Consider the following 25,106-nt stretch of genomic DNA (forward strand, 5'->3'; position numbering starts at 1 on the left):
TCCTCTCCCACAGGCCACAGTTCCTGCCAGGAATCTGCTCCACTGTAGGGTTTCCATGGGCCACAGCTGCCCTGAGGGCACATTCCCCTCATCTCATGTGGGGTCCTTCATGGGCTGCAAGGCGACAACGTGCAGCTCCACAGTCTTTTCCATGGGATGCAAGGGAATCTGTGCTCCAGCACCTGGGGCACATCTTCCCCCTCCTTCTTCACTTGGTGTCTGCAGGTCTGTTTTTCTCACATTTTCTCACTCATCTCTCACAACAGCTGTGCGGCACTTTTTAACCTTTCTTAAACTCATGATCACAGAGGCACTACTAACAAAAGGACTTAGGACTGGGGCTTAAAGGACTCAGCTCGGCCAGTGGCTGTTTTGAAGATGTCTGGAACTGGCTCTGTCTGACACGGGGGAAGCTTCTGATATCTTCTCACAGAAGCCACCCCTTCAGCCCCCCTGCTCACAAAACTTTGGCACATAACCATACACACCACTGCTAATAACATCTGGCTTAGAGGTTTATTCTCAAATGCTTTATTCATTGAATTCTCAGGCAAAATTGCTGCCTATCTGTCCTGGTTATAATCCAGCACAGTGCTTTGAATAGCAGCAGATTTTCTCTTAGAAGAAAAAAATCTACTCTACTATTATTATTCCTTTAAAGTCATCATAAGATGTATTTGCTTCAGTGAGCACTGTGATCGGTGCACATTTTGTATTTTATAAAAATAGGCTACCCTCTTTTCCCATTGCTGTATGGAGGCTGCCTGAAGATGAGACTGGCATAATAAGGTCAGTGCTGCTGGGTAGTGTAACAAACTTGTCAGTAAATGTTAGTATCAAAAACAGCATCTCAGAAATATTTTCTTTATTCTTCTCACTTCTTAAGATGTGCAGTTTCATGTGTCACCACTTGGTATTTTCAGAAAAAAAAAAAATACACATAGATTAAAAAAGAAATGTAATTAAAACATTTCATTTAAAGCCAGGAAAATATTCAAAATCTCAAAATATTCAAAATTCTGTCATTAGACAGAACAAGTATAGGCAGCTCTACACACTTAATTTTCTGTGCCTATCAGCAATAATGCCTTTTGGGGTGAATTTCTGACATATTTATCACCATCATATCTAGGAACTATGGGTTAAATCTGTGACCATGTATAAATCTTCTTTTTGATGCTTCAGTGGAAGATTCACCATTACAGAAAATACTATGCAAATCAGATTACGTTTTCCTGCCTTAGGGATTCCAATCCTTCTGCCCCTTGGCCATGCCAACATTCTCTATACAGACATAGTAGGAAATCCCAGAAAAAGAAGCAATAAAAATAGTAAAATAATGAAAACCTTACAGTACACACAGAGAGAAAAGAGATTATTTTGCTGAGGAAATAAATGAGAAAGGTGCGTATAGAAGGACAAAATCTGGAAAAAATATGGAGATGAACTTGTCATGCTTCCATATACTCTAAATGTTAGCATTATATTCAGAATTATAAGCAAAGAGAAAGGTCATGGTTCCAGCTGTGGGGTTTTGCATTATGTTCAGCCCTTGGTGTGTGTAAACTTGAATCTCAGAAATGCATTATGTGAAATGTGGTGCCTGCATACAAATTTACTGCTCTAACCATGGAACAAAATGTATGAATTTCTTTGTGGTGTATCAGCTTAACTCTCTGTGGTGACACTGAGCTCACATTGTCTGCACCCCAGAAGTTGTGGTGAGCATGGCAGTAAATCTGTGCTATAAAACATGGATGAGAGGTGCACCATTCCCACTGCTAGTTATCTGGGTACTCCTTGGCTTGGAGAAAAGTGGAGAAATCTGGTGTGTGCATAGAGTAGGCTCAGTCTGCAGACAAGGACCCACACAAATGTACCCATCAACAACTGGGTTCCAAACCATTGGAGGCTTTTAAAATATTGTTCAGAAAACACCTTTTCCCCATTGATATTTTCAGGTAATTTAATTTGAACCCATTTCTGCTTTCCTCTTTGATGAAAAAACAACAGATTTTTCCAAGTGATTCACAGGGATGGTTGTGGGTAACATACGGTCTAATCCACCTCCTTTCACTGAGCAATTGTAAAATTTACAGCTGAGCTTCCTGAGTGGGGAGGGAACAGAAGGAATCTAAAAGCATGTGATGTCACCTACCTCCTTATTCAATAAGTGCAGTATTTATTCCACAGTCTTTTCAAGAAGTACATTTATGGCTTTTACATTTGTCATGGCTTAGCATTCTGACACAAATTTTGCCTTTGTTTATTCAGTATTGTCTAGCAGTACAGGATTGCTCTGCAATCTCTGTATTTCCAGATGGTTTAGGGGAAAATCAAGGTTCTGTTTGGAGACAGCACAGAAAAATTCCTGAGGCAAGAGGTTGCACAGCAATGGGGATAGTGCATGCTCAATACTGAACCGTCATCCCTGCCGTTCTGTTACTATGGAGATGGCATGGCTGCTCCACAACTTACTCTGCTATCTCCACAGCTGCAACAGGAGTTCTGGTGGGGTGCATGTGCACTGCTCCTCATACCTTCTCTGTCCTTCACAAACACTACAGGGCAAACTGATTATTGCTCAGTTTGTGCTTAGATCACGACTTGTTAAAGTACTGTATTACTGCTGTGTTTAAGAATATCTGTGTCACTGCATCCTAGGACTGTGTGAAGCTCAAGGGGAAAAAACCACATTCTTCAAACACATGCACCTCTAAAAATACTCCTGTGAATTCTCTCATTTCTGCCCAAAAGCCTACAGACAGGATATCTTACCCACCTGTTTTTGAGGACTTCATATATACATTCAATATAACATTGGGGTGTGAAAACCATTATAATTAATGTACAAGCAAATGTACCTTTATCAAATATTTTGCATTCTAGGGCTATAGTGAGGAAGAAAGGGAGGGGAGTCAAGCATCTGATGGCTCCAGGTATGAAAAAGACACATGGCAAGGAGCCATCTCTCTCCTTGTTGTGCCAAAAACATTTTAGCTAACACATTGAACAGAAAAGCAGGTCACAGGGTGATTTCTTTTCATGCACAGAATTTGACAGGCTTCACTTGCTCAGAAGTATGCCTGCTTTTTTGAAAACCATTTCAAATTTCAAGATGGGAGAAGCAGCTACAACCCTATGAATAAAAATCCAATTTAATGTGCATGTGAAAACTTTAATAATAATATCAAGTACTGCTGTACCACACATAATCAAGACCACTTGTTCTTAACCAGGACTACTATATATTCCATTTTTTACACTGAAAAAAATCAGTTTTTCTTTCCACTGACCTATCTTGCCTGCATGGATTTTGAAGAATTGCCCTTTTGTTTTAAGTTTTGCCTGAATAATACTTGAGCTCAGATGAAAGGGCTCAAACTACTCTGCATGCGCTATATGACAGCAATGAGCTCTGATCTTTCATCAAGAGCCAAAATCTAGCAAGCAGGAAAATCAGGATATGCTCCACAGACAGAGGTACATGTGCAATAAAGGCAGAGCTTTTTGAGAAAACATCAGTCATTCTACCCATCTGCTAAGCAACAGAGAAGCACAGGAATAATCCAAGAAGCTTCAGAAAATTATCTGATTAGCTTGCATGTTATTTTGTTGGTTCTGTTGAATTGTGTTTTTTGTCATCACAACTGCTGCCATTTGCTATATAGACTCAACCCTTTAAGCAAAATAAGATGTAAGCAATATTTTGTTCATACCTTCTCATTTCTGCAGCTCACACCATCTACCCTGGAGCTTATGTTTTATGAAGCACACTCTCTGACTCATCGAAGTTAAATACGCAGGTTATGCCACAGATAAAATTTATCTAATGTAACACTGAGCAGACCTCAGTGTATATGTGATACACTTTGCTATGTTATGTGTCTTCTGCTGTTTCAAAGCCCTCTCGATGTTACATTCAGAGAGGTGCAACTCACTCAGCTCCTCTATTCAGGATGTCCAAGGGTGAGTCCGGTTCCCATTATCATCAATCATGCTCCTCGCATAAGCGCGGTTCCCGTAAGACTGGAGTCTGCTTTGCATCCCATTAAGACTAATGGCCGTCGCACGCCTACATCATGCCACTTCCGAGCAGTTTGGCCACGGCCCTGCCCGGCCGCAGGGCGAGCTGCCCGGCGCCGCCGCCCCCGGCCCGCGGGAGGGGCGCAGGCAGCGGGGCGGGTGCGCTCCGCCGGGCGCTGTCCGCGGTGCTGCAGACGGAGCGGTGCCTGCTACCACCAAAAAACCCAACAAAACAAAAAAACAAAAACAAACAAAAAAACCCCCACAAAACAACAACAAGAACAAAACCTCTTTCTGAGCATTAATTCTTATACATCTTTATACAATATTGCCTCACATGGGGTGGACTAGGTGATCTTTCAAGGTCCTTTCCAAACCAAACCATTCTATGATTCTATGAATATTAAAGCAGATTAAAACAGTGCTAATCCCTTTCCAAAACAGACCCCTTTTGATATAAATGTCACTAGAATAAACCAGCTTTCTCCGACACAAGTGCAGGCACGTACTGCCATTTTTCCTAGTGATTTTTCAAAATCTGCTGTAGGTTTAAACGAAATAATCATATTTACATTTTGGAAGGGTTCTTGTGATCAAGCATCAGCAATTACCTGGTTTTAACAGTGCACTTCAAGAGATTCTGTGAACTTTCTTGAAAACAGGACAACATCGAGGCTGAACTGATGAAGAAACCTGGATTTCAGGTGATACTCATTTCCCTCTGGAATTAATAAAGTACTTCAAAGAGATCAGAGAAAGACAAGATCAAACACCTGAGTCAAGGAAGCACTTAAGACAGCAGCTACTTCCACAGGGGGGTTGTGAGTCATTTATATGGGAATCCTAGGAGTTTCAAGAAGAGAGTTATTAGGAAGATAAATGGTATATAAGAAGCTGTTCTCTGGCTGGCAAGTGGCCAAGAACGAAGGACATGAATGAGATTCATACAAAAAAAAAAAAAAAAAAAAAAAAAAAAAAAAAAAAAAAAAGTAATAAAGCAGTCACACACATAAGCAGTGCAGAAAAGCAGTCCCGATACAAAGAAAACAAGATGGAAATCCCGCAAAACAGAAAGGGTGACCTAGACTGTAGACATGGAAAATCCCCAGGGAACTGGGATAGATAAGAGTGTGTCTAGAGAGTAGGACAGCAATTAAATCCACTGTTATCCTATGGTTTTACTGTTACTTTCCACATCTTTTTACCCCCCATTACTTAGGAGTTTGTGAATATTTACTAAAGAGTGAAAAAAGCTGAATGTCAATGTCATCAACTTTCTTTCTACTTACAATATTCACAGCATGGGATCAGATTCATTAAAAGTATGGATATTTTTCCCCATTCCCAGCTGTGACACTTGCCATGGGACAGATGGCACTGTCCAAACCAGAATCCACTGATTTATGCCTCATAGAATTAAATCACTCAAATACTAGCATGGACTTGATGAAAAAAGAAAAAGGACAAAAAAAAAGAAGTGTTTCTAATTTTGCATTGTATTTTCCCTGCTTCAGATCATCTCTTTACAGCTGTTTTTACATCTTTACATTTTAAACAATCTATGTTCTTCACAAAACGGCTATAGTACTCTAGAAAAGGACTGACATATCTGATTCACACTGTCTTTGAGACAGCCTCAATGGAGTTGATAGAAGCATGTTAAGAAATGGATAGAACTAGTCAACAATCAAATCTTATTTTCATTGCTTGAATATCCTTGTACAAGAATTTCTTGGAAGGGCAACAAACACTACCATGCAGTACCATGGCCAAGGCTTCCATATCCTTCAGCTTTATTTATTCATGCCCTGAACTGCTGCTTGTTTCTGCCCACATTCACTCTGAAAGGTTGCAGCACAGTGAGTCTGATTTTATTAACAGAGTATTTTTTTGCTAGAAGCTCTTTGTCAGATCAGATGATTGCTCTGCAAAGTAGCAGGAGCAGTGTAAGTAGCAGGTTTCTGATTAGCATTGTGCCTAGAACAAAGGTGCAGTTCAGCAAATAAGGACTTAGAGCATGTCTCTTTGTTTTCTGTTTGGAAAGGGCGCAACAGCCGCATGCTAAGTGTATTTAAACAGCTTTATATTTTGGATCCAGATCAAAAAGGAAAATATCTTTTACTACTGTGTCCAAGACAGGGTTCTCTAAGAAGAACACAGCTGTTGCTGTGCTATCTAATCTCTTCTCAAAAGGCAAGTCTTTTCTTGTTAAAATTGTGAAGGAGATTTATCATTCCTATTGTGCTGACACTGCAGGTCCAAGCTACGCTTGCTTTCCTGAATCAAATCAACAGGGCTTGTTCCAGGAAGCAGCACTAAAACGATTAAGAAAATAATGCTTGTGGGAGGGAACTAATTTTGGAAATTCTTCATGTTCATAGCTCAAAATAATACAGCAATCAAGAAATCAGCATGTTTCACCTAAAAAAGTAACCCATTAATCTTAACTTCCAACTGTTACAATAATCCTTAAAATATTGGGTTTTATACTTTTTACCCTTTAGAGATCATTTCATACTAGCTGATTTTAATAGTCTTTATCAATATAGGGAGCATTCTGAGATGAATGAAAAACAGCCCAGATATGTTGCATAATTACACAGTGTCTGACAGACAAACAATAGTTATTAATTTGATTGCAGATCCCTTATATATATATTTTAAGGATTACTATCATTTAGCCATATTTTTTTTCAGGAAGTGAAATTTTTATTGGAAAGGTCTGACATAAAAAAATGGGTGTAAATTTTGGTGAGTTTTGGAATGTATAGAGAAAGTATTTCTTTACCAAGAGGATACTCAAACACTGGAACAGGCCTTCTAGAGAAGCTGTGATGCCTGTTTTGTTTCTTTATGAGACCAGACGACTGCTGATGGCAAAAGGAAAGAGTCTACTCTCTCTCACCGGGGGAATATTGGCTTTATTCTGGAGTCCTGCCCTTCCTTGGCTGGAGCTCTTTCCCGCTAGCTCACCGGTGCCGGAGAGACCGAGGCCCCTCCCCTGTCAGGGCTTCTTCCCCAGGGCCCAGAGGCAGGGACAAGCCACTGCCCAATCAGGGATAAAGTGGGAGTGGAACGGAGTTGGGTTACATTCCAGTGTGGGGGATGGGCACTGCTGGGCAAGGACAGACCACGTGATACAGAGAAAAAACCTTACAAATCCGATGAAACACAATATAAACCCAATTAATGCATTACAACACCTGCCAAGGTTCAAGAGGCATTTACACAATGCCTTTAATATCCTTTAGCATTTGGTCAGCTATGAAGTGCTCAGGCAATTGCATAAATGATTGTTGTAGATCCCCTTCACCTGAGTAAGTTTAGTCTCGTCTAGTCTATATAATTATTTTATTTGATGTAAAATGTTTTTTATCCTTTTCTTTTTATAAAATCTTGATATTTAACATCAAAGTTTTAAATTCAAAGTATCTCAGGGGGTTAAAATGTGTAAGTGGGAACGTTAACTGTGCTCAACTCATGAGGCCCAACTTTGCCTAACTGCCGAGGCAGCAGGCTCTTCTTTGGAGGTGCGGGCTCACAAGCAGAAGCACATAATTTTGTGTTTGATTCTGAGCTCTTCATGGGGCTTAACATGCATTTCAGAAGAGCAGCATGAGGTACGTGCTGTTCTCTCTGACTTGATCTGTTGAGCGTGTACACTGAAGCTCATTACTGTTAATTTATTCCTTGACATTAAGCAGTAAATATGCTACAAGGCAGAAAGGAACAGCAACCAATTTTTATGGGGAGAGCCTATGATCTTGAATAAAACGTAGGCAATGCCACCACAGACAGGTGCCCTAGTTTTTGCTGTCATAAGCTTGCACACAGGAATAGCCAGGCTTCCTTTCCTGTGCTATCTTCATAGGAAAATGAAAGCTGAAATTCCCATTTATATATTGAGTTCCCTATGCCAAGAATGCCCACAGCCGTGAGCTTCAACGAGCCACACTCACACTGCTGCACCCCAGTAAGCCCTGCTGAAGTCAACATAAATAAAGTACATGACATTGAATGCCAGCTTTTACTCCAATATAGATACACACTACCCCATTTGAAATTTCATGGGATTTTCTAACTCAAAGAGTTAATATGGAGTTTCTGTACAAACAAATTTTTGGTTCTGGATGATATAAAGAATGGATACTTCAATATAGCTAATAGCTGTGGAAAAAAAAATATTCCCTCAATTCTTTATTGTTTTCAGTTTTGTCACAAAGTCACACATAAACTTTGCTGTTCAGAAGACCTGAGGAAAGGTTTCCTGTAGATCCTTTTTACTTACATTGAAATTTTATAAAATGAGTTTATTCCATCTGTGTTTGATAAAACTTGTGATTCTCAGAATCATTTAAGAAAAAAATGTTTCTAGCAATAACTAGGCTAGGGATTAAGAGGGGAAAGGTGCTCCATCTGATCTGCCATGCTTATTTTCCTTTTATTCCCCTAATAACTCACAGTAATTTTCTCTTTCACAGTCAACAGTCCACAGGGAAGGCTGTGATACTGTTTAGCTCTACCATCAATTCCACATTTGAAGTTTGAGTGTACAGAAAAAGAAACCATACAGCATTTTTTCCACAGTAATTTTCCATGTGCCCTCTTATCTCCTAAAAGTCTGAAATAATTTAAGAAAGCTTACCCTTTGTAGATTGAAAGGCTCTTCTCCATCCATTTGAGAGAAGCAACCAATTCTAAAGCCAATTGCTGGAAAGCTACAGATGCACAGTAGCTGGTTGATGTGTTAGTTCACCTCACAACATCTTCTGCATGGAAAGGCTTATTAGGATAAATTGTATCATCTGGGATACACTGAATCACTGGTTATATTTCTCAAATTTTATAAGTATCAGAATATTTTTATACACTCAAGATCATTATTAGATTTTAAATCCCTACAGAAATGAAGTAAATAAAGCAGTGTGCATAAGTCTATAAATTCTTCAGAAAGGTTAAATTTATTATAGAGATTCCAAAGTATCTTAATTTATTCAAGGAAAATGCAAACAAAATATTCCACACAAAAAAGCAATTGAAACAAGTGTTCAAATTTATCAGCTGGATTACAAGCTGAACTTTTCTAGTCTGGCAGAAGGGTGATGTAATTCAAATAATTTTGACTTTGCATCTCTAATAAAAATAAGCATAGAGCTCATCACTACAGCTCAATTAATGAAATTTAGCTTGCTACATTATAGAAGATTTGTGCTTGACTCCTTTCTTTTATTAGGACCATTCAAGGACCAATTTTAGCATATGGATTATTTGCTTCCTCATCTGTGAAGAAGGAACATGACAGTAATTTTGTACAGCTGTGCACACACACAGAGGTTTGATAGTAAGAAGATTCTATTCTCTGATTTTTAGCTTGTGCTGACTGTAGAGTAGAACAACATGTCAGGCTGTGAAATTATAACTTTCCATTGCACCTGGAGCAAGCTCATTTCCACTGCACTCTAGAAAACATGCTAAGAACTGAACCATGGTGATTTCATCAGAGTCAGTTTTTTGCTTTTACAAGTAAATACAGCTTTAGGTTTGAGGTTTATGGAGTTTTGAGAAATTCACTAATTTTTGATCTCTCCATGGCAAATACTTTAGCCTGTAATAAAAACTAATTATAAGAGTGGCAAAACAACTGTGAGAGACATTTTTTTTATTTTACACATTTGTCTTTATTAAAGGTTCTATATTGCAAAAATAAACTAATTGCATTTTTCACATAAACTGTGCAAGGGAACAGAGGTGGAATTTATTATGAACTTAATTAAATTGCTTTGTATAATGACAAAGAAGATCAAGGGCAACATAATATATCCTCTTGGACCAAAGGTGGTTAAAGAGATAATTCACCTGATGATAATGGGCTTTGAGATTACAAATGTTGGTTGTTTGCTTCAGAGCTTGCTATTTCTCATGGAATTAGCATAATAAAGTTATCAATTTTGTGAAAATAATTAATTATAATTTCTTTTCTCTAAAATGTGCTGAATACATGTAAAGCTGAGCAATTAATAAATATCCTGTCTCATTTGTGTATGCCATGGATTCAGAAAATGGCGAAAGAATTTTTTCCCTCTCATTTTGTGTATGAGGATTTTGTGTATTCATAAAAAATGCAGAAAAATTACATCAATAAACATTAGCATAGAAGACGTAAATTGAGTTAAATTCCACTAACAACCCATTAGGAGACCCTGAGTGCTCATGAGAAAAGTTGTCAGATAATGGGACAAATTTGTTCCATTCTCTACTCATGGAAAGAATTTGACCCTTAGTTTTTAATCTTCTTCAAAACAATAAATAGCTTGGAAAAATAATTTTGGAAATTAATGCTGAGTTGTTCAGACAGGCATTAATTTTCTGACATTTTCTGGCTCTAATTAATATTTTTCAACTGATTGACTGGCTGTAGCAAATAGGCTGGGAGACATCCACCTGAGAATTATCAAAGCCCTCAGGTGTTGTCCTTTCCTTGGCTGTGGCTCAACTCCTCAGCTGAGGTAAAGGAGGTACTACCACATCCAAGATAATGTTCTCAATCTCCAAACAGGCAATTGCCCAAGAGGCTCTCCATACTGGTGTCAGTAACAGACTTGTGTGAGAGAATCTGAATCTGAAGCATAGACAAAGAAGCAGGAGACATCATATTTTTATAGACATGAGTTCATTTTCCATACTTCCACTGCCCCTTCCCCCATTCACACAGGCAAGTCTACAAGCCAACCACTCTCTTACTGAATTAGATATTGAAGAAGCATTCCATCAGACACATGGATATGAAATACTACTTCTCTTATCAGATTCTCTCTTTCTAAACTAAATAGTTTAAAACATTTTGGATCCCAGTCTCACTTGGAATTTCATATAAATAGTACTAATAATTGATTAGCAATTGCAAATAATATTTATATATATACACGATCTAATTGTTAGCAGAGTGCCCCTCCTAGTATATATTCAGCAAAACCTTGATTCTGTGCTTTCCTCAAAAATAAATAATTTTTTAACGTGCATTTCAAAGGTTGTATGGCTCATGTTGCCTAAAAGAAGAGCAGCAGAATGGTAAACTAATTTTAAATTCTTTAAGATCATTTATACGATAAAAGAATTTAGCATTCTGATACAATAAATATAAATTGATATTTTACTACAGATATGTAGCATACTAAGATTTGGGACATAACATCATTAAATCTCAATAAAAACAGAATTGTTGTTATTATTATTAATTTTATTTTTTTTTCCGAGCCTAAATAATAATAGTTAATTCAAGTTATATCAGCTACAGTGGTGCTGTTCTGACTGGGTCACTCAAATAGTGCCACTTCAGTGAATTGGTATAAAAATTGGGTCTGGAAACTTCTGTAATACCACTAAATTCTGTAAAATTGAATGTAGCACTGCATTTTTTCCTGACCTACTTTTCTGCAGTATTTCTGGAAGGTGTTAATGCATTTGGTTTGAATGCAAATGTGGAATTTAGAAGGGAAGTATAAAAGAACTGATTCTTATATTTTAAAAAAAAATCAAAATAGAATCTGATAGCTATGTTTATATTAATTCAATTATTTCACTACAATTTTTACTTAAATTTCATTTGGGTTGAAAGTAAATTATGTCAAAACTGAACATTTTTGCAAATGGATGTTAAATACTGCAGGAATTTTTGTAGCAGTCTAAGATTATCAAGATGACTGCCATTATCCATACTTTGATCTTCATGTAAAAGTAATTATTGCATTCATTTTAATCAGCAAAAATTTCTAGCACAATTCATAGCATATTTCAGAGTCTACTAAAAGAATGAAAAGTGTTTCTACCCACTAAAAACCATCAGTTCAAACAGGCTGGATCTCTGATGAAGCCCATGAAGGCAGATATGTTGGGTGCCAAGATTCTTAAGCAGAGCTTTGCTGCTACTGGCTTTGTTCCTTGAGACCACTCTGATTCACAGGTTGGGCAGTTGCATTTGTCTGCCTAACATTGGAGCAAGTAAATCCTTTAGGGACTCTCCCTTCCCCTGCAGAATTGCCAAAAATGTCATTTCTCCAAAACCCTAAAAATAGCTGGCAAATTAAAAGAATATTGATAAATGAGTTCCAGCCAAGTTTTGTTCTTATTCAGATAGTAATAATTAGCTCTAACAGTAGAAATAGATGCATTAGGGGAAAAAATCTCCCTTCCCATTGTTCATACAGCACAAGGGGTGTGATTTTATGTCAAATTCACGTCTATAGGGACATTGGCACATGACTATTGTTACTCTGAGTTGACTGATTTAATGATTCTGAAAAAAGTTGTTGAAATGTGTTGGATGTCAGTCTCTTTTCCCCAATAACAAGTGTCAGGAGGAGAGGAAATGGTATCAAGTTGCACCAGGGGAGGTCTAAATCAAATATCAGGAAGACCTTCTTCATGAAAAGGATTGCCAAGCATTGCAACAGGCTGCCTAGGGAAGTGGTGGAGTCACTACCCCTGAAAATGTTCAAAAAGCATGTGGATATGGCACTTGAGGACATGGTTTAATGGTGAAAATGGTGGCAGTGCTGGGTTGGTGATTGGACTTGGTGATCAAGATGTGTTTCACTCACCTTGGCAATTCCATGATTCTTTGGTTCTAATATCCCTGACTGGTAACTGGCACCAATCCTATAAATTGTTATAAATTATAAATCCTGTAAATTGTTCCTGGGGTGTCACCGTGCTTACCCCGTTATATGTTGGTTTGTGTGTGAGTTCTGGCCTTTGGCTCTGGCTGTGTATTGACGTGTGGCTGAGTTTATTATCAACGTGAAGTTGGTTTTGTGTACCTTCATGACATACCTGCTGATCAAAGGTAGCAAATCTCTAATAAACTCCCACCTTGCATTTGGCTTATTCTGACTGTTTTGAGAAAATGGCTTTCAAAAGCCTTGAAAATCACTCACATCTTTGTAGTAATTTAGAAATGCATTTTCTCTTATGTGCAATCTTTTCTATATGCATTTATTTTATATATATATATATATATATATATATATATATATATATAAGATTCATTTACTCTTATGTATTGTATATATCTCTAAGTATAAACATCCTTACCAAAATCCCTTAAGGGTATGAAAAACATTTATCTGAGACATGAACCACTTATCTTTCATTTATCTGAGACATTCTTACAATATAGAACATCAACATTTTCATAAAACAGCCTGATACTAAGAGCCCTGCCTTTAATTTCATAATATTTTACATTCATATGTATCAAGTGAAATTTAAGACTAATGCAATTACTGCATTTTAGAGCTACCTCTGCAACTGAGGTAAGCGGTTATCTGATTAGAATGTGTTCTTTCTCTCTCCTTTTTGGGCACTTGAAAGAAATTATTCACGTTAAGCATGAAACCAATTTTTACAATACTCAGTTTTTGTTTTACTGCTCCCTTCCTTCCAGAACTACAGCTAAAAGCCCCGTACTGTGTTCCCTGGGATACATTGTGTTTAGTGACTGGAAGCCCTGGATGCACTGTTTGGGAAACAAAAAGGGTCTCCACCAGGTGAGATGAACGAACTTGTACCCAACTGGAGTGCCTTTTCTGCAGTGCCAGCACTGTGGCTTCACCACATATGGCAGGTGGCTGGTCTGGGTCTGTGTCCGAGCATGTGAGAAAGCAAATGTGCAATTTCATTTCCCAAATGATTAATACTTTATGATAAACACAACCCTTCTGCAATCCTGCAGATAGGCTCATGGTACCTACAGGAAATAGAAAAATAATTTTGTTCCTCTCATCCACTTCATTTCCACTTTAACTTTCTATTGAAAATGTAGGTGTAGTCTGTCCTCTTCTGCTTCCCCAAAAGACCTGGCACTTTCCAAGGCCATATTGCCACTCTTGAACCAGCCAGGAGAGGGTGTCAGAGAACACAGCCTGCAAACACCTCCCTGGGTAGTTTCATTCCTCAAAATGCAAAACAAAGTCCATTAAAGTTTTTATGTTTTTTGTTATCTCATCTCTTTAATTCGTTCCCTTGTTAATTGAAGCTTCTTGGTATCCACTCAATCCCTTTCAAATGGCATATTACAAGCGCAGAGAAATTATACCCAGATCTTCTCAGGTCTGAAATTTTGTTTAGATGGATTTGCCTGTTATTTGAAAAAGATTTAACATCCTCTAATGCTGAATCTGAATTTATGCCTCACCAATGTACCAGTTTAAAGATTATGCATAAAATCATAGAACCATAGAATGATCAAATAATTTGGTTTGGAAAATCTATCATCATTTGGACAGGTGATCTTTAAAGATCATCTGTCCCTCCTGCCATGGGTGGGGACACTGTCCACTAGACCAGGTTGCTCTGTGGATTGTGGATGCCCCATCCAGCCTGGCCTTGAACACATCCAGGGATGGGGCATCCACAGCTTTTCTGGGCAACCTGTTCCATGGCCTCACCACCCTCACAATAAAGAACTTCTCCCTTTTGTCGAATCTAAACCTACTCTCCTTTAGTTTAAAACTGGGGCCATCCAGCAAGCTCCTTATCCATCAAATAGTTTGTCCAAGTTGCAAAAAAACGCCAAACAAACAAACAAACAAAACAAAACAAAAAAACAAAACAAACACACACACACACACACACACACAAAAAAAACCAACCCAACAACCCAACAACCACCTGTTGAGGGTTAAGTTTACTGTAGAATTTTTTCCCCCTCCCAAGCTGCTAGGAGACTAAGTGCTGAGTGCTTAACCTGGACAAAAGAACTGATAACTTAGTTTTGGAGGAGGGAAAAAAGCTCCCGGGAGAGAGCTGAGGGTGGGGGGATCTCGCAGCTCTTTTTTTTCTTCCGGGGGAGCACCGATCGGGCCACGGCTGGCTGCTGGAGTCCACGGTTAACGAAGGAGTCTGGTCCTGGGAATTCTACCATCTGTTGGAGTACCCAGGAATTCGGAGTTTCTTCGCTGTCCTGCTGGATTTTGGGTGAGCCCGGGTCCCGCCGCTGCGGCTTCTCCGGCACTGCCACCTCTGCCTGCCGAGGACACCCCATGCCTGCGGAGGACAGTCCACCGCGCCCGCCTTCCAGCCATCAGCGCCGGAGCCTCCACCGTTTGCCCTCGGGGTTCTTGGTTCTGTTCTACCATTGTTATAATTGCTGTTGTTTTTTGTCTGTCCTGTTATATTTACTAGTAAAGGACTGTTATTCCTTTTCCCCATAGCTCTGACTGAAAAGTTTTATTTTTAATTTTCCAAATTATAATAACACGGAGGGAAGGATTCAAATTCCTCATTTCCTAGAGAGGCCTGCCTCTCCTTAGCAGACACCTGTCTTTTCAAAACCAAGACAGAATTTGGCGCCCATATCGTGGGGCATTGAGAGAAAAAGGAATAACAGTTCTTAAGTGCCTACATTGCTGTGCACTGGATATCATGTGGTCTGGCTTAACCTGGTTTGGGTGGCATGTGGGTGTGGCCGTATTTCTCCCATTTGCAGGCCCTTTTCTAAACACAGGCCCTGTAACTAAGGTTACTGTGGCTGTCATCCATTTTGCTATATGGGTTAACGAAGTGAGGAAATCGTGGATTTTTAATTTCCTCTGGAAGGCAGGCACATGGATTCAGGGCTATCATACACTAACGGTGTGTTTCTGGAGTTACTTTAACAACGGTACCTACTGTGAAGAAATGACACCAGGGGAAATTTTTTCACAACCCTTCACCCAGCTCTTTGGCCCTACCCCACCAGTCTTTGAAGGGTTCAAATCTCTGAATGTTAATGACATCATACAGTGGCTGGTGTTGCTGGTATGCCTGTTCTGTTTAGCATTTAGAGATAAGGGGAGACTGACCTGGATAACCACCCTGATACCTACCCTAGAGAATAAGGATGCTGCCCCACAGCCTGAGCCCGTCCCACAGCCTGACCCTGCCCCACAGCCTGACCCTGCCCCACAGCCTGCCTCAGGAATAAACCACCCAGATTTGGTGAAGGAGATAGGTGAGATGCTGAGGGAGTACCTTTCCCCTGTAGTAGCCTCATTAGCCCCAGCTGCTGGGAAACCCTCCCCCTGCCCCGACAAAGGAGAGTCTGATGGTGCAGCAGTGGAACCCACAGATGTTACAACCGTCCAGGTTCCAGCTGAACCACAGGGGCAGCCACAGCCAGCAGCAGTGGCCCCTGTGGAAACAAAGAAGTATAAGGTGAAATCAGAGCACCCAGGCAACAAGGATAAGAAAGGAGGGTCCTCACAACCCGGGGGGGAGTCAGAGGTTGAGATCATCTCTGAGTCCCTGACATATGAAAGTCTCCGTAATCTGCAAAAAGATCTTGCACGGCGGGGACTTGAGGCTTATACAGCCTGGTTACTTCGGGTCTGAGACCTTATAAGTACAGGCGTGCAGCTAGATAGTAGTGAGGCAAGGAATTTGGGACCCTTGACCCAGGACTCAGGTGTGAATCAGGTATTCGTAAGGGAGCCAGGGCCCCTTTCCCTTTGGGAGCGGCTTTTAATGAGTGTACGGGAGAGGTTTGTCCACAGAGACAGAATGCAGGAGCACCATCATAGAATGCGCTGGAAGACCCTTGAGGAAGGGATCCAACAGCTGAGAGAAGTGGCAGTATTGGAGGTACTCTTTGGGAGGGGTGGACAGCATGATAATGACCCCGACAAAGTCAGGTGCACAGGGCAAATGCTGTGGAATCTGGCAGCTCTAGGACCATCTCAATACGCCACATACATTGCAACAATTCATCCTGATAACAACCGAGAGACAGTGGTTCTTTAGCCAACAAGCTCAGAAATTACGGGAGTATGATCAGTGGCCCAATGCAGGCTCAGGTCTCTGCCGTGGCTAAGGAACTCAGAGAGGAGATAAGGGAGAAGATGGAGGAGGTGACAGAGAAGATGGAGGAGATGATGAAGAGGAACAGTTCCCATGTGGCACTGGTGCGAGTTACAGGCCCCAGAGTCAGAGCTCAACAGCCCCCAGCTAGAGAGAGAGGGTACACCCCACAAGCTGACCTGTGGTACTTTCTGCGTGACCATGGGGAAGACATGGGAAGGTGGGATGGAAAACCCACTTCTGCCCTGGCAGCACGGGTGCGTGAGCTCAAGGAGAGAAACACTAACCGAGGGGGTTCCACTAAGATGAAGGTAGCCTCGACATCGCATGACCAGGCTGCCAGGTATTATAGAAGTGAGGATGATATGTCAGATCCCCGTGAAGGAACCTCTACCATGTATGCCCAGGAGGGGAATAATGACCGGTGCTAGAGGGGCCCTGCCTCTAGCCAGGGAGAGGCATGGGAAAACCGGGTCTATTGGACGGTGTGGATCCGATGGCCTGGCACATCAGAGCCACAGAAATATGAAGCTTTAGTTGATACTGGTTCTCAGTGTACCCTGATACCAGCGGAATATGTGGGGACAGAACCTATTTCCACTGCTGGGGTGATGGGGGGATCACAGGAATTGACTCTGTTGGAAGCCGAGGTGAGCCTGACCAGGAAGGAGTGGCAGAAACATCCAATTGTGACTGGCTCAGGGGCCCCATGTATTTTGGGCATAGACTTCCTCCGGAATGGCTATTACAAATACTCTAAAGGACTCAGGTGGGCTTTTGGAATAGCAGCTGTGGAGGCAGAGGGCATTAAGAAATTGAATAGCTTGCCTGGACTGTCGGAGAACCCATCTGCAGTAGGACTCCTAAAGGTAGAAGAGCAATGAGTTCCAGTTGCCACCTCGACGGTGCACCGCCGACAGTATCAGACAAATCGAGATGCCGTGATCCCCATCCACAAGATGATTCGGGAGCTGGAGAGCCAAGGGGTGGTCAGCAAAACCCACTCACCCTTCAACAGCCCCATCTGGCCTGTGCGCAAACCTGACGGAGAATGGAGATTGACTGTGGACTACCGTGCCTTGAACGAAGTGACTCCACCATTGAGCGCTGCTGTGCCGGACATGCTGGAACTCCAGTACGAGCTGGAGTCCAAGGCAGCAAAATGGTACGCCACAATTGACATTGCTAATGCCTTTTTCTCCATTCCTCTGGCTGCAGAATGCAGGCCTCAGTTTGCTTTCACCTGGAGGGGCGTGCAGTACACCTGGAACTGACTGCCCCAGGGGTGGAAACACAGCCCCACCATCTGCCATGGACTGATCCAGGCTGCACTGGAAAAGGGTGAGGCTCCGGAGCACCTACAGTACATCGATGACATCATTGTGTGGGGGAACACGGCAATGGAAGTGTTTGAGAAAGGAGAGAAGATCATCCACATTCTCCTGAAAGCTGGTTTTGCCATCAGAGCAAGGTCAAGGGACCTGCCCGAGAGATCCAGTTCCTGGGAGTAAAGTGGCAAGATGGACGGCGGCAGATTCCCACTGAGGTCATCAATAAGATCACCGCAATGCCTCCACTGACCAGCAAGAAGGAAACACAAGCTTTCCTAGGCGCTATAGGATTCTGGAGGATGCACATTCCTGAGTACAGCCAGATTGTGAGCCCTCTCTACCTGGTCACCCGCAAGAAGAACAATTTCCACTGGGGCCCTGAACAGCAGCAAGCCTTTGCCCAGATCAAGCAGGAGATCGCTCATGCAGTAGCCCTTGGCCCAGTCAGGACGGGACCAGATGTGAAGAACGTGCTCTACTCAGCAGCCGGGAACAATGGCCTGTCCTGGAGCCTTTGGCAGAAGGTGCCTGGGGAGACTCGAGGCCAACCACTGGGATTCTGGAGCCGAAGCTACAGAGGGTCCGAAGCCAACTACACTCCAACAGAGAAGGAAATCTTGGCCGCCTATAAAGGAGTTCAAGCTGCCTCAGAGGTGATTGGCACAGAAGCACAACTCCTCCTGGCACCCCGACTACCGGTGCTGGGGTGGATGTTTAAAGGAAAGGTTCCCTCCACCCATCATGCCACCGACGCCACGTGGAGCAAATGGATTGCCCTCATCACTCAGCGCGCCCACATTGGAAACCCAAATCGCCCTGGGATTTTGGAGATAATTACAAACTGGCCGGAAGGTGAAAACTTTGATCTCATGGATGAAGAGGAGCAGGAACAAATGACACGTGCCGAAGAGGGTCCACCATACAACCAACTGCCAGCAGAAGAAACACGCTATGCTCTTTTCACTGACGGTTCCTGCCGCATCGTAGGGATGAACCGGAAGTGGAAAGCAGCTGTATGGAGCCCCACATGACAGGTTGCACAAGCCACTGAAGGAGAAGGTGGGTCAAGCCAACTTGCTGAACTCAAAGCTGTTCAACTGGCCCTGGACATTGCTGAAAGAGAGAAGTGGCCAAAGCTCTACCTCTACACTGATTCGTGGATGGTGGCCAATGCTCTGTGGGGTTGGCTGGACAGGTGGAAAAAGGCCAATTGGCAGCGTAGGGGAAAGCCAATCTGGGCTGCAGATGAGTGGAAGGACATTGCCACTCGGGTAGAGAAGCTACCTGTAAAAGCCCGTCATGTAGATGCCCATGTCCCCAAGAGTCGGGCTAATGAGGAGCACCAAAACAACGAGCAGGTAGATCAGGCTGCCAAGATAGAGGTGTCAAAGATAGACTTAGATTGGCAACACAAGGGAGAGTTGTTCCAAGCTCGATGGGCCCATGATGCCTCAGGTCACCAGGGCAGAGATGCCACCTATAAGTGGGCACAAGACCGAGGGGTGGATCTAACCATGGACAGTATTTCTCAGGTTATCCATGACTGTGAGACGTGTGCTGCCATCAAGCAGGCCAAGCGGGTGAAGCCCCTGTGGTATGGCGGGCGATAGTCCAAGTATAAGTACGGGGAAGCCTGGCAGATTGACTACATCACCCTTCCCCAAACCCGCCAAGGCAAGCGCTACGTGCTGACCATGGTGGAAGCCACCACTGGATGGCTGGAGACCTACCCTGTGCCCCATGCTACTGCCCGGAACACCATCCTGGGCCTTGAAAAGCAAATCCTGTGGAGACAGGGTACCCCTGAGAGGATTGAGTCTGACAACGGGACTCATTTCAAGAACAGCCTTATAAACACCTGGGCTAGAGAACATGGCATTGAGTGGGTGTACCATATTCCTTATCATGCGCCAGCAGCCGGGAAGGTTGAACGATGCAATGGCCTGCTTAAAACCACTTTGAAGGCACTGGGTGGGGGGACTTTTAAGAACTGGGAGAATAATTTAGCAAAGGCCACCTGGTTAGTGAACACTCGAGGTTCCACCAACCGAGCAGGCCCTGCCCAATCTGAGCCCCTGGGAACAAGAGATGGAGATAAAGTTCCGGTAGTACACATGAGAGGAATGCTGGGAAAAACTGTTTGGATTAATTCTGCCTCCAGCAAGGACAATCCCGCTCCTGGGGTTGTTTTTGCTCAGGGACATGGCTGCACATGGTGGGTGATGCAAAAGGATGAAGGGACCCGCTGCATACCTCAAGGGGACCTTGTTTTTTGGTGAACACTGTGACTGTGCCTGTATTTATATTCACATGTATATATATGTATATTATTTAAAGGTTTAAATTCAATATAATATGTTGGTGTGGGAAAAAATTCGGGGTGGATAATGTTGAGGGTTAAGTTTACTGTAGAATTTTTTCCCCCTCCCAAGCTGCTAGGAGACTAAGTGCTGAGTGCTTAACGTGGACAAAAGAACTGATAACTTAGTTTTGGAGGAGGGAAAAAAGCTCCCGGGAGAGAGCTGAGGGTGGGGGGATCTCGTGGCTCTTTTTTTTCTTCCGGGGGGAGCACCGATCGGGCCACGGCTGGCTGCTGGAGTCCACGGTTAACGAAGGAGTCTGGTCCTGGGAATTCTACCATCTGTTGGAGTACCCAGGAATTCGGAGTTTCTTCGCTGTCCTGCTGGATTTTGGGTGAGCCTGGGTCCCGCCGCTGCGGCTTCTCCGGCACTGCCACCTCTGCCTGCCGAGGACACCCCGTGCCTGCGGAGGACAGTCCACCGCGCCCGGCTTCCAGCCATCAGCGTCGGAGCCTCCACCGTGTGCCCTCGGGGTTCTTGGTTCTGTTCTACCATTGTTATAATTGCTGTTGTTTTTTGTCTGTCCTGTTATATTTACTAGTAAAGGACTGTTATTCCTTTTCCCCATAGCTCTGACTGAAAAGTTTTATTTTCAATCTTCCAAATTATAATAACACGGAGGGAAGGATTCAAATTCCTCATTTCCTAGAGAGGCCTGCCTCTCCTTAGCAGACACCTGTCTTTTCAAAACCAAGACACCACCTTATTAATTTTCTTAGCCTGCAGCCCAGAATTAGGAAACAGAAGTCTCCTGGAATGGGAAGCATCTAGGTAAAATAGTTCACTATCTCACCTTTTAAATTAGAATGTTTCTGATATTTTTAGGTGCATGTACAATAGCACATGGTGTTCCTACTTTTATAAAAGTTACTATGGTCCCCTAACCTCATAAATTGACAAACAGCAGTAATAATTAAAGAATAAAACCAAGAAATATGGCATTACATTCAGGTAGACAAAAGATCCAGGCTAACAACTATGACATGCATAGAGAGTATATGAGCCCCATTCTCCCATGCTTTAATTATTTGCAGAAGCTCCCACATTTACAGACATGTGTGTCCTCCAGCCTTAACAGCAGAAACACTTTTGTGTGATATCCATGAAAGCAAATAAGAGAATTCTCTGTCATGTTGTTATTGCTAATTGCATAATGATATTTTTCTGGAATAATTTGCTCTATCACTTATGTAAAACTATTTGCCAAACTTCACCTGAATTTTTTGGCTTGTTTTGTTTTGATTTGGTTTGGTTTGATTTGGTTTGGTTTGGTTTCTCTTGGTTTTGCTTTTGAAATTATCCTTGCTTATTTTTAAATGCATGTGGGTTTTCAAACAGAGGAATTTAGGTAAGCCGGTCTGCATCAGGTTGGCAGAACTAACTCCTGATTGTAGGCAATGAGTATAAATCATTGGTTCAGCCACAAAAGGGAAGAAAAAAGACAGCAAGGCCACCTTTTAAGTGTACAGCTCTGGGAACAGAACAACTACAACCTTCCTAAGGCACCTTTTCTACCCGTCATGCCTGAGTGTACAGGACATGCAAACATCCTTTCCCCAGAACGCCCTGCCTGGCAGTGCTGCTACTGGCTTGCAGGAGCATCCAGGGAGTGTGCCAGCGGCATCTGGGGACTGTCTCATTTTTTCTGTGCTAGAGATATGGGATAATTAAATAACTTCTTTAAACTGATTGTGATAGTTATTTTATTTTTAAAAAACACGCATATAAGCATGCACACACCTAGATAAATACATTTATTATGTTATACATAATGCATACAAATATATATAGGTCTGTGTTATTTGCTCTCATCTTTGACATGTTCATTTTCTGGGAAAAAACAAAACACCAGACATCATTTTAAAATGTAGTGAGATTAACATAGCTATTAAGCTGTCACATTTTAGTGAAAATAAGCACTTGAGCCAACACTTCAATAAAAATCACTCCAAATGGGCTATCAGATAGCAGATTTTAACTTCAAGGCAAAATTATTGCTCTCATACAGGGGAAAAAGAAAAGTGATGCCATGGACATTTGGAGGACTTCAATCATAAGAGAAAAACTTGACCTCTTAGTCTACCATCCAGTGAGTATGAACAAACCCTGATGCCAAGTTTCATTTCACTAAAAAGTTCACTTGCCAATCAAGTGCTTACCACTGGTGAGAACTGTGACAGATTTAAGTTTTGAAAAGGGACTCAAGAGGTTAAGAAGAATGAAGCTGCATCCCAAGGAATCAAATGAATGTGCCAGGAACCAGTCCCTGGCACAAGGGCTGACTGGCACAAACACAGCCTCTTACTAACTCCCAGGCAGCAAGGATCCTTGCTGCAGTCTGGAGGGCAACTAGGGTGAAGAGCCTAAAGAGGTAGGTTTTATTCTGGTATTATCCTCTGACATTCAGCTGACAGCCACCCATGGTGACGGTCTCATCTCAATTCCTCTCCGCTCCCAGTCTGAACCAAAATGATCATTTTTCTATAAACTATCTGTTGGCATCCGGCAGAGAAGGAGATGACTAAGAGTCAGTGTGGATTAGTTAAGAATAAATTATGTCAAACCAATAAAAATTCCTTTGTGACAGGATCACAGGATTGTGGGTAAGAGAGAAACAGCTGAAGTAGTATATTTTTATTTTAGCACTTGTGACACTGTACTGACAGTGCATTCTCAAAGCAAACTAGGGATGTGTGATAGAGGTGGAACTATCTTTTACTTGATGTAAACCCAGTTACAAAATAATACCAGGAGGACAGTTCTCAATGGTTTATTGTAAAACTGGCAACATGTATTTCAGTAGGGTCCTCAGGGATCCGTCCTGGGTCTGGCAAACAGTTCCCTTAGTGGCCTGCATAACGAAATAAGGACTATATTGTTAATGTGCTGACAACTCCAAGCTGAATGGGACTGTCAGAGCTTTGAAGAATGGCTGGAATTTATAATAATCCTAACAAGTTATATCATCTGAGTATAATATGATAATTGTTTTAAACAGAATAAATGAAAATAAATGAAGGAATCGTGCTGAACAGAATAAGGAAGAACTGAGATAAGCAGGGGACAATATTCATGTGCATAAAAAGTTACTACAAACAGTGCACTCTGTTCTTCATGGCTGTGGACAACAGGACAAGTAATGACTTTAAAACAGAAAGTTCAAACACCAGGTAAAGATAACTAAGAGTGGAAGTGTAATGTAGTTGGGGAGATTATGGAAACCATTGCTGGAGACTTCTAAGAGGAAGTTAGACATGTATCTACCAGAATCAATATAGGTACAGCTGAAATTCTTAGTCCTAAAATAATTTCTATTACCATCTAGAGAACATATTTATTATTTGATATATTCAATAGAAGAGAAAACCAAACCACATGCAGACTGATGATAGGAAGGTACCTGATTTGTTACATTCAGCAATAAAAAATGTGAGTCACCAGATAAGCACGTGCCTGAGCCGCTACACAGCCTGGGGAGTGCACACGCACACCATTGCCTCTGCAGAACCACGGCTTCTCTCATGCTGCTCCAACACTCCCATAAGAAGCAACAGAATAAGATGCCATTTTACCACTTAGAACATTTCAAATGCATTTATAATTATTACAAAGACAATTATATTTGCTAAGATTCAGAACCTGCAGAACGATGATTAAAAAAAAAAAAAAAAATCTGTCATTTGAAACACTAAAATTCCATGCAAACTTCCTAATTACTCTGAGGAGTAACATACCATTTAACTTCTTCACTCCACAGGATAGAATTCAGGTTTATTTAGTATTGCCATTATTTCAAATATTGAATGAGGTTGAACTCTTAATCTAAAAGCATTTTCTGAGTGGGAACAATTCCAATTATGACCTCATACTGTTTGCAGTTTTTCTAGTCCTATTTGGAACTAAATAGTGGCTTCTAACAAGAAGCTGGAGAAAATCCACAGTGTCTTCAATAAAAGCAGACATAAGTGATCATCACGAAAAATTAGAAAAGACATCCCTAAGAACTCTAAGAACTTTGGAAAAGCCAGGAGTATGAACAGTATTTGTGACATATTACTATACAAAACCAGTAAGAGATGTAATTACTCTCCCTGTGTCTACAGAATGTGAGATTCTAATTAAAGAAGGTAGAAGTAACACCACCTCTGCTGATGAATGTTATTAGTTGCCTGTCATTGAAAGAGGGCATCAGTGAATGTTTCCACCTTGCAAAGCACCAAAAAAAAAAAAAAAAAAAAAAAAAAATCTACTAACTTCTGAAATCCCTAAATATTCTTATCTTAGATTAAAAAAAAAAAAAACAAAACAAAACAAAACAAAACAAAAAAAAAAAAAAAAAAAAAAAAAAAAAAAAACACACCACTTCAGACTTCTGAATTTATATTTCTTACATATTGAAGTAGACAGAAGATGGAAGGAGAACTTGTACAGTTCTTGGAAGAAGAAGAATTAGGGGACCCAGAAAATGTACTGAATGATTTGTTGAAGGACACAAAAAATATAGCCAAATACAGCAATTTTGGTGAGATTAGACTCTGGAGGATTAGAAATATGT

Source organism: Hirundo rustica, chromosome 1 (assembly GCF_015227805.2).
Source record: "Hirundo rustica isolate bHirRus1 chromosome 1, bHirRus1.pri.v3, whole genome shotgun sequence".
NCBI lineage: Eukaryota > Metazoa > Chordata > Aves > Passeriformes > Hirundinidae > Hirundo > Hirundo rustica.